This window comes from Hippopotamus amphibius, chromosome 6 (genome assembly GCF_030028045.1).
Source record: "Hippopotamus amphibius kiboko isolate mHipAmp2 chromosome 6, mHipAmp2.hap2, whole genome shotgun sequence".
Classification (NCBI taxonomy): Eukaryota; Metazoa; Chordata; class Mammalia; order Artiodactyla; family Hippopotamidae; genus Hippopotamus; species Hippopotamus amphibius.
The window spans coordinates 35,812,041-35,822,370 of NC_080191.1; the positions used below are offsets into that span (position 1 = coordinate 35,812,041).

At 35.7% G+C, this 10,330-nt stretch overlaps 1 non-coding gene across 1 annotated transcript; it reads left to right on the forward strand.

Moving 5' to 3' along the window:
- Positions 1-8,498: 8,498 nt before the first annotated feature.
- Positions 8,499-8,689, forward strand: LOC130856240 (U2 spliceosomal RNA). Its single transcript, XR_009054530.1, has one exon. It is a non-coding gene; the product is annotated as a U2 spliceosomal RNA (small nuclear RNA).
- Positions 8,690-10,330: the final 1,641 nt, after the last annotated feature.

Here is a 10,330-nt window from a genome sequence, read left to right on the forward strand (position 1 = left end):
TTTTTTTGCTCTCATACAACCTTATGAATTAGACTTTCATGGCAGAAGGCCGAAGGCACTTTTGTTTTCTTGTTTTTTGTTTAAGCTCTTTTTTGGAATGTAATTGCTTTACACTGTTGTGCCAGTTTTTGCTGTACAGCACAGTAAGTCAGCTGTATTTATACATATATCCCCATATCCCCTACCTCCCGCGACTCCTTCCCACCCTGCCTATCCCAGCCCTTGGCAGTTTTGAATCAAACTCTGTCTGACTCCAGAGCCTGTAGTCTTAACCACTGTGCTATACAACCTCCAGTTTTATAAATCAGTGAATGAATAATTGAGATATGTAACATCAAGCTAGGTATATATGGAGCATAAATGAAGTGCTCAAGAGATGCTTATAAATAATTCATGTTATAGTTATAAATTGCATTTGCTATTAGAGCCCAATTCTTATTTTCTGAACGGCAGCATTTTGGTCAATAGGAATATTCAGGAGGCTGAAGTTATTCTACCTTCCTGGATAGAGGTGCCAGTGGCTGGAGCAACTTAGAGCTTGGCTTTTTCTATCTTAGCTGTTCATTACATCTATCTTTTGAAAGTTACTCAAGCCTTTGAAAGTTTATTTCTTAGAATTCTGAGAATCAGAAGATACATGAACCTCCTAGCACACCCTGGTGAATCATCTTAATGTGGGTGCTTCCCTCAAGGTGTTGCAAACACATTTTTTATACAGAAAGTGAAAGCATACTGAACCTAAGGCCAAATTATAGATTCCCTAAAGGTAAGCATCACATAAAACAAGTGATCCATTTTTTCTTCCACTTTCCAAACTTGTTTTTATCCATTTGCTTGAAATGTTTTCTCTCTTGCTCTATAAGGATGTTAAGTATAGTGCCTGATTCTCCCTATGGTGTTTGCTTTCCATTAACTTCCTATTGACTTCTGGTTATGGGTACACAGTACTGCACCAACATAAACTGCAAATACCAAATTTAAAGAAATTCTGAACTATAACTGTTTTATCTTGGTGACAGAGCACTACAACATGAATATTATCTGTGGCCTCTTAAAAATTGTGACAAATAGGGTTGTGTCTAACCAAGTGATAATGTATATAAATTATAGTGGGAAGAAACTTGGCATCTGGGGATGAAGGATATTCAAGTAGAAAGGACAGATTAGAATGGATAAAGATGAGTTTTTGAAAATATAACATTATAGAAGGTGAAGCAGAGTGTAAATCATTACGGAAAGAAAGGTACTAAGAGATGAGAAAAGTGGGAAGGAGTGCTAAGGAAAAATACAGCATGTTGAAATGACGCCTAAAAGGGGGTAAAGTTTTTGAGACAAGTGAAATTTTAACAGTTATATTTTAACTTAATATGATTAGTAATGTCTCACATTTAAAAAGCATTCAAATTTTTTATTGTTTTGCTTTAGAATCTCAAACAAAGTAGCAATACTTTGAAATCACAGAGGCTTGGATATAGATTGGGCAAAATAATTTCTTTATTAGTCTCCATTATGTCATCTGTAAAATAGAGATAATAAATATTAACTCACAGAATTATAGAATGGCTTTTCTACTAGTAAAGAAACTAGTAAAGTGCCTGTGTAGCTTTTATATTTTTAAAAGTAATATAAATAGTCCAATATCCATATTTATATTGAAGCTGATTGAAATGAAAAAATAAATGTAATAGAAAAACTAGCCACAAATAAAATGGATTGAAATAATCAAGTAAAAAGCACATATGCTTTAATTTCTTTCAATTATTCTAAAGATTTTGATTGAAGTCTCCAGTGCTGATTAAATGTCTATCTCCATTAATAGGCGTTAATAGGATGAAAGAAATAAAAGCTAAGGAGATTGATGGCAAAGATAGGATTTTTTTTTTTTTAAGCTGATGTGTTTTGGAAATGATCTCAAATTAAAAGAATGTAGTGAGGTTCTTTTGTATTATAATCTAAGGTAAAACTTAAAAACATGTGTTTTCCCCTGTATCAAACCATTAATAAGTAATTTTCTTGAATTTTGAGATTGGATTCCACTCTCAGGCAGTATTTTTAAAAACGGAGCTAAGTTACATTTCTTGTAAGAAAACTTTTAGCACATTTCCGAAAAACATTTATGTAAAAGACCTGTATTGCATGAACAACATTTAAACAATGTTCGTCTAGATGAACACAATGTCTCCCCTAAAGCTTCTTTCTTATCAGAAGAAAGGAATAAAGGTGTATTTTTGGAGGAACGATAAACTGCCTGTTATGTTTTAGCTTTATGCCTTCTTTCCTATGTATCATTTGTACAGATAAGAATTTTCTATTTATCTTTCACTAGTTAATTACTGGAAACACTGTTTTGTTACTTTTCTTTTTACCACATTTTGTTTGAAGAGTTCAAGATTCTAACGGAAGAAGCTTACTTACGGAATATTTTATATTGATTTTGGTTTTTGTTCTTTCCATCAAAAAGTTCTTACGAATATATCAAATGCAGAGAATAACATTCTGATGTTTTTCTCCATTGGTCTGGTTGAGTTGGGCTGAGTGGGTTACTGGAATATAGTGACAAATGACTTTTTCTTGCAGAATGACTTCTTGAACCATTAACTAATTCGTAAAAACAAACTTCTGTAGCCCAACTGCAAGCTTCAACCAGATTAACCAAATTAAGCATTCCTTACACAAATTATTAAAAAAAGAAAAAGTGCCTACCGAGTGCCTGCTTTCCCATTCTCACCCTCTGCCAGGAATACCCTCCTGGTTGGGTATCTGGATAAATCAATTTAAATTGCTGTAGTGTTAAAGGGTCCTTCTGGATCATGGTTCAGTCTTGCCGATTGCCATGTTTCCTAACCCAGGAGGAGGAAGGCTAGGCTTTTGAGTGTCTTGAAAGAGATGGATGCACCACCACCTGTGGTAATCCTGTCATGTAATCCGGCTTTAGATCTCTAAAAAGTAACCTTCTTTAATATTGCTTATCAATGCAGATTCCCCTGGTGTTTAATCCCTTTATATTGATAGTTCAGTCAGATGTCTGATTTGACATTCTTTTCAACTTTTCCCTCAAATGTTTTCTCTCAAATGACTTATTTTGTTTTCAAGAACTGCAGTTCAATCCCTGTACCCATCTTGGGCTCTCTGGATACCATATCCTAGTGTGTGATAGGAAATTCAAGAACTTACTTGCCAGGAGAGTAAGTTATGTAATGTGATGTTTAATGGTATTGGACAAGGAGAGCCTGATACACCCATCTGCACAATAAAGATATACCTACTAGAACTGGACAGGTCACATCTTTGGGCCATCATTTTCTTCCTAAACAATACCTAGATGAGCACTCCCAATATTTGTCTCTGAGACACTTCTTTTTCTAGGATTACATCCCTAACTGTCCCGACTTACAATGGATCATTTTAAAAATATTTAAATATTTAAAAATATATTTAACTATATTAATACCTTCAATAAGAAGACTAACAAAATTGGCCAACCTTGGATTTATTCTCTTTTTGGTTAACTTCATCACTTGAATCAATTATGTATTGGCATATAGTTATTCTCAGGTGGCAATTTTTTTCTCTTATTTTTAAAATTTTGATGAGGCACCTCACTACTATTCTCATATATCATCCACAATATTTATATTAAATACTGGTAATTTGAATGTGGGTTCCATATATAGAAAACACTGTTTAACATTCATTTGCTAAGCAAATGATTGTGATTCTACTGTAGGCCAAGCACTAAAATTGTGTGTTAATGCATTCATTCATTTATTAATTTCTTCAAGGAAAACTGTGTTTATTGAGCATATACTACCATATATTGGGAACTACGTCCGAAGTTCAGTATTTCATAGTGAGCAAGTTGGGCACAGTGTCTACCCTTGAAGTATTTACAGAACAGTTGGGAAATCAAGTGAACAGTAATCATAATACTGCTCATACGAGATAACATAAAAGAAGTAATAGGGTCTTATGGCAGCACTGATGCATAAATATAGTGGCTTTTATACTGTAAAATTTAGTGCAATGTAATTTTTTTTTTAATTTATTTTTGACTGTTTTGGGTCTTCGTTGCTGGGCAGGCTTTCTCTAGTTGTGCTGAGTGGGGGCTACACATCGTTGCAGTGCACAGGCTTCTCATTGTGGTAGCTTCTCTGGTTTCAGAGCATGAGTTCTAGGTGTGTGGACTTCAGTAGTTGTGGCATGTGGGCTCAGTAGTTGTGGCTCATGGGCTCTAGAGCACAGGCTTAGTAGTTGTGGCACATGGGCTTAGTTGCTCCACGGCATGTGGGGTCTTCCCAGATTGGGGATTGAACCTGTGTCCCCTGCATTGGCAGGTGGATTCTAAACCACTGTGCCACCAGGGAAGTCCAGTGGCAATGTTAATTTGAACAAAGCTTACAAAGTGACCCAAGCAGATAAGTAGGAAATTAAAATATTAGCTAATAGTAAAAAATATTAAATAGTTTAAACCATTTGATGACAACTGCTGGGCTGGGAATTTTTTACCAAGTCCTTTTGTATGAAAGGAGGAAAAAAAACCCCTTATTCTAGATTTGCTTCATAAGAAAAGGAACATCAAAATCCAACAGCAACCTGAGAAACAAAATTAGTTGAGAATGAGGCTAAACTTTTTTTTATAATATTGATAAGTAGAAGTGGGAATCAACAGAAATTTGGCAGAAAGATGAATATAAAAATTGTAACCCTCAAGAGGAAAAAGGAAGTCTAGATCTTCATGAAACAGTCTTAAAGCGTTAGAAAACAATTTATGTTAGAAAACCTCACTAAAGCCTGAAAGCTTAGAATGTTCAGATCCCTAAAGAAATAAGGATACCATCATACAGATTTTATGGGGCATTTTATTTTCACAATACTTGATACTGAACATTATTTCTTTTTCTCAAAGAGAGTCTACCATATAACAACTAGTAAAATAGCAAGAACAATAGGTAAAATTGGATAAAAGACTCCATCTTCTAACAGTCCAGGATTTTACCCTGTAATTTGTCTTTAAGTTTTTTTTCTTAGCTTGTTCCTGAGTGTCTCACATAACAATTGGTTTGTAGATTATCCCATCATTGAGTAGTTTGACTGTCCCTGAATTATAGCCTGAGAAACCTTATAGAGAGTCTATTTTCCTGACTCCAGGCCCAAGAGCATTTAAACTGACCTAAAACATCACTCTTTCGGTTCTTAAAAATCTTCTGTAAAGAAGACGCCACAGTCTTTCCTTTATAAGCTCTGTGGAAAGCATCTAATTGGCAGGCTATTTTCAGATACATTTTCAAAGATTATGCTTTTTCCGAGTCTCTTCTTAATATACTACTAGACAGGATGTCAACAGCCCATGTTATTATAATGTCATTCTAATATCTTAACTAATAGACCCCTGGGAGGAAGAGAATGAGTTTATTCTTTTGAAATGATATGTATACTTCCTTTATTTTATGTAAAGTGTAAACTTGTATACCCAGATCATGCCTTTCCTTTTGGCTTTAGACAAGGTTTAGAAGAAATAATGAAGGAATATATTTTAAATGGTAGTAGAATTAAAGTTGGATGAAAGATATGGGCTGAATGTGAAAGGGTAGGTAGTTTAATAAGAGGGGAAGATGCCTTTGTCTTCAGAGGAGGCTTCTTGGAGAGGCAGGCTAGTGTCTTTGTCAGAGACAACATGAACTGGGAACATTAATTCAGACTGGCACAAGACACTAAACAAAGCTATGATTACTTTATTTGTAAACTGACATACTGTGTTTTGTTTCCACTGTCCTTAAGAACTTGACATTTTTTTTAAAATACTCATCTGAATATAACTACTACTGAATATCTACTTCTTTTGCTCATCTAGAACGCTTACCTTTCTCTTTTACATTTTTTTCCCACCCTTTGGAAAACTATTCTGCTCCCAGTTTTAGGGTTTATATTTTGAAAGAGATGACCACGTACCTAGATCCCTACGTGGCTGTGATCCAGTCCTAGACAATGACTTTATTCAGTTCCTCTGCCTACAGAGCATGGTTTGGGAGGGAGAGGGTAAGGAACCACACTTTGCAGAGCAATCCTAGGGTTGAACTGTTGAAAAGGAGGAGCTCTCCACTGTGGTTGCTGGAAGTAGGAAATGTAGCCTGGAGCTGCTAGCAGCTGTTTTGTTACTCCCTGGGATAAGCTTGACTGAGTGAAGCCCACACAGAGAAAAGCAGACCTGAAAAAAGAAAAGAGAAGAAGTCCTTACTGATATAGTTTGAGCCACTGGATCTAACGTCTTTTGAATGTTCGGTTTTTTAAGCCTGTAGATTACTCTATCCCCTTTATTTCTCACCAGCCACCAAGACTTGCCTTTTTCTGTTATTCATAACTAAAACAGCCCTAGGTAAGCTAATAAAATGTGTTTTACTTCCATACCCATAGAGGAGCTTGGGTGATTCTATATTTCATATGCTGAGTATTATCTCCAGAATCTACTTCCTTGCTTTCTTCCTTTGCCACCTGAAAAGAAGGCAGTGAAGGCAGGCATGAGTGGCCAGCCAGCCAGCCAGGCAGGCTACACAAATGGCTGCCATGGGTCCTCTCTCTTATGCTGATAGCATAATAATAAATACTTCCCTCTCTTGTTAGGAAACACGATGGACTTATCTTAAACTAGAACTTCTTCTGTAGTGAATAGCACTGAAAACTAGTATTTTAAAGAGAGATCACTAACAACACCCTTTAGTAGAGCCCAGGACGCTGCAAAGAGACAGGAACAAAATGACACTTCTACTTTCTAGGCTGCCCAACTGGAATTCTAGTTTAGAAGTTGCTGCCTTATTTCCTTCTTTTCCTGTAGCTGGGCTAGTGTTGCAGAGGATGATGGATGCTAATCACGGGTTCTTGCTAAACTTCAAAGAAGTGAATATGAGAAAGAAATAGCTCCCACTGAAAAGTTATGGTTTGTGATACCCGAAGTTGAGTTCTCTCCCTGGAGGGGAATGTTTTTATGAATATACTATTCTGGTGGTTTAAAGAAAAATAAATAGATTCATAACTCTAGACATTAATTATATTAGGTCATATACATCATTTGTAATACTAGGACAGAAAGTGTCATTTTCTTTATTAATTTTCAAGTTGTTATATCATTTTTTTTCTTCTCAGGACTTAGCATGAAGGCCATTTCTGTACTGGCAAATAAAATGTCAAGTTAAGAAGGCTCGAAGTCATTTGACAGTAGGGAAAGTGTTAGGTTTTTAACTTGGTAGCAGATTTAATTTTTTTATTTTTAGAAAACTTAAACACTATATATCATGGAATTGCACAAATCGTAAATGAAAAGCTTGATGAGTTCTCATGAAGTGAACATGCTGGTGTAACAAACACCCAAATCAAGAAACAAACATGACTGGCACCCCAAACTCCTTTGCTCAGTAACTGCATTCCTCCTTCCTCACCAAAGGTAACTGCCATTCCGACTTCTTACGCACCCTGACTGTAGATTAGTTGTTGGCAGAGATTTGGAATGGCAGAATGGCCTGCTGAAATGTGAGGGAACTTCCATGGATGGATAAGCCTAAAACTGCATGTATATTTTTTACAGCAGTACCTATTTTTCCTCCAACCCACACAGGAACCCATCCACATTCCCTCTGGAGTATTTTTAATATTAAATTTTCAATCCTGCAGTTGAATGATGTAAGAGACTTTGCCATAAGAGCTATACAACATTGTGTAAGATTGCCATGGGGGAGTCTGAGTCAAGTAAGCACCTGCAGTAGCCATGGGAGAAAGGGCTAAGGTGGAGGCAGCCTTGTCCTTCTTTCTTCCCTCTTGCCTTGCTCCATAACTTACATGGATTGCTCCTTTAACAAAAGAGCAAAGGGAAAGAAATATGTCTTTTAAAGGGTTTCATTTTAAGTCTCTTGCTTCATTCTTAAACCCCACTTAATCTCTCTTGATTTTGACTTTAAGGAGTACAGATCTCTGTTGGCACTCTCTACTTGCCTTCTGAGGCCCAGAAATTGGACACAAGAAAAGAAGTAAGAGTTCAGGAGCACTGGCCAGTGTGTGCTCTGTACGGATGGGTTAAGTGAAGAGAAAAGGTGACTTGTTTTGGAAGAATGATGATCATTCCAATGTACTGCTGGGCTTCAGAGTGTGATATTCTGTGTCCACATAAACTAATCCCTTGGTCATTTGCCAAAGGGAATGCTGAATGTTTAACAGAACCTACTACACATGCAGGTGTGTCCTCCCCAGATTTACGTATATGACTCATCATGCTGGGATATTGGAGAGATTTGACTTTTAGAAGCATAGAGAAATGATTTGGCTTAAAACTGGAGATGCTGGATTATACAATTACTCATAGCATTAAGCAAATTTAGAATTTTTAAACTGTGCCTTGAAGAATATTTTACTCATTTCAATGAACAATAGTCTCATGAACACTGACAGTGAGAATCTATGGATTTTGTAATTTTCAGAGCAGTTATTTCAATTGAATTTAAAGGGGATGTTATATTGCTTCTCTTTCTTTTGGCTAAGATCAAGTGTAGTACCTGTTCTCATCAGTTTAATAAAAAGGGATGTTATATTGCATAAAACCCTCAAAATATTTTTATGTAGCAGTGCCATGGTTTACTGTGTAGAGCTCATTTAAAGACACCCATGCAGCATATTAAATAGCTTCTTATAATCCTGTATACTACAGGTATTTCTTCTTCCAATAAGTAGTTATTGAGAAATAATGAGGACTATTCAGAGTGATTTTAAGAGTTTAACGAAGAAAGTCTCTACCCTTAGAAGCTTGCAGTCTTCTTGAAGAGAGGGATTTTGAGTTTGTGTGTTTTGGCTTAGTGTTACCCTTGCCTGAAATAGTGTGTGGAAAACAATAGTAATGGGAAGGAGTAGAGTGTATTTGAGGGAGGAGTAGACAGGTCAATCCAGGTGAGTGTTCGTGTGCATGTGTGTGTGTGCGCGCGTGTGTATGTGTGTGTATATGAACCAGGTGTAATATAAAGTAGGAGTCATAAAATTGGATATATTGTAGATAGTCTTGCATTGTAACAGATGCAGTTGTACTCAATAAATGTTGAAGAATGAATGAAAGAGTCTTGAATACCTAGTAGAGGATTTGAGTCTTTATCCTGTAGGTACCAAGGAAATGTCATGAGTATAAGTTGTTCCCCACTCTGTGACCAGAAATGCTAGAGTTCCTTTGATAGACAGAGCAAAGTTGCAAGTTCTTAGATGGATAAGAACTGAAACAACTTTTCAGCTTTAAAGAGAAAATCCTACTCAGTATTGTACATATTTAAATTTATGTGAGGTTGCCCACAGGAAATGGAAGGAGTTAGTCAAGTAAATGATAAAGAAACTTCAAAACATCTTGTACTTGGATATAAATTTGGTGGTTCAGTATCCTATGAACTATAACCAATCCATCTTTCCCAAAGCCTAATAGCACTTTTTTTCTGTGACATTAAAGACTTCAAATTATACCAGCAGCATTGTGACAATGTCAACTGTTGCTAGAGTGATAAAACCAAAATGCCATCTAAAAAGTATATGTGTAAATATATACACCAAAATAATATGTATAGCTATATATATAAATGCTGTGCACACACACTTATTAACTAGATTTTTTTAATTGCGTGAGATAAAATTTTGAAAACAAAAAAATTACTTCATTACAGTTTGTTTTTTCTTTTTTCAAAATTCAGTTTATCTAAACTAAAAAAAAAAAATTCAAAAACTGGCCACCCATTTCTTTTACCCCCAACAATCAGAGTTTCTGATACAAATCCAGATTTTATGTTTCCTTGAATTCAGATCTTTAACTTTTAAAATATAAAGCCGTTTATTTTGTTTAGTTTCTTTTGATTTGTTTTATTTTTATTTTATTTTTAGTAGTGAGTTCTAACAAAATGATCCACTTGGTTGTGCTCGTGGCACAGCTGATGCCAGCATGTTACTAGTCAGCTGTAGATGATGTACCTTGATATCTAGTCCTGTCACTACATTGTTCCTATCAACACTGTTACCAAACATGAGATGGTCAATGGGAGTCACTTATTTTCTGATCATTATCCTCTGCATAATTTAGTTACCCCCTAGATACTATCTTTATAAATAAAGTTGGGTTCTATAAAGTAGAGAGGGCGGATGGTATATTGGGAAACATTCACCAGTCTTACTCAAGTATATAACAAATCCTAGTGTAAGAGAATTTAGATGTTTCGGTGGTCAGCATGACATTTTGCTCACAAGTTTCCAACATGATATAAAACAACATAAAATAGGTGAGAAAAATAAAGCTTTGGAAATGTTTTCAGCTTACTTTGGGTCA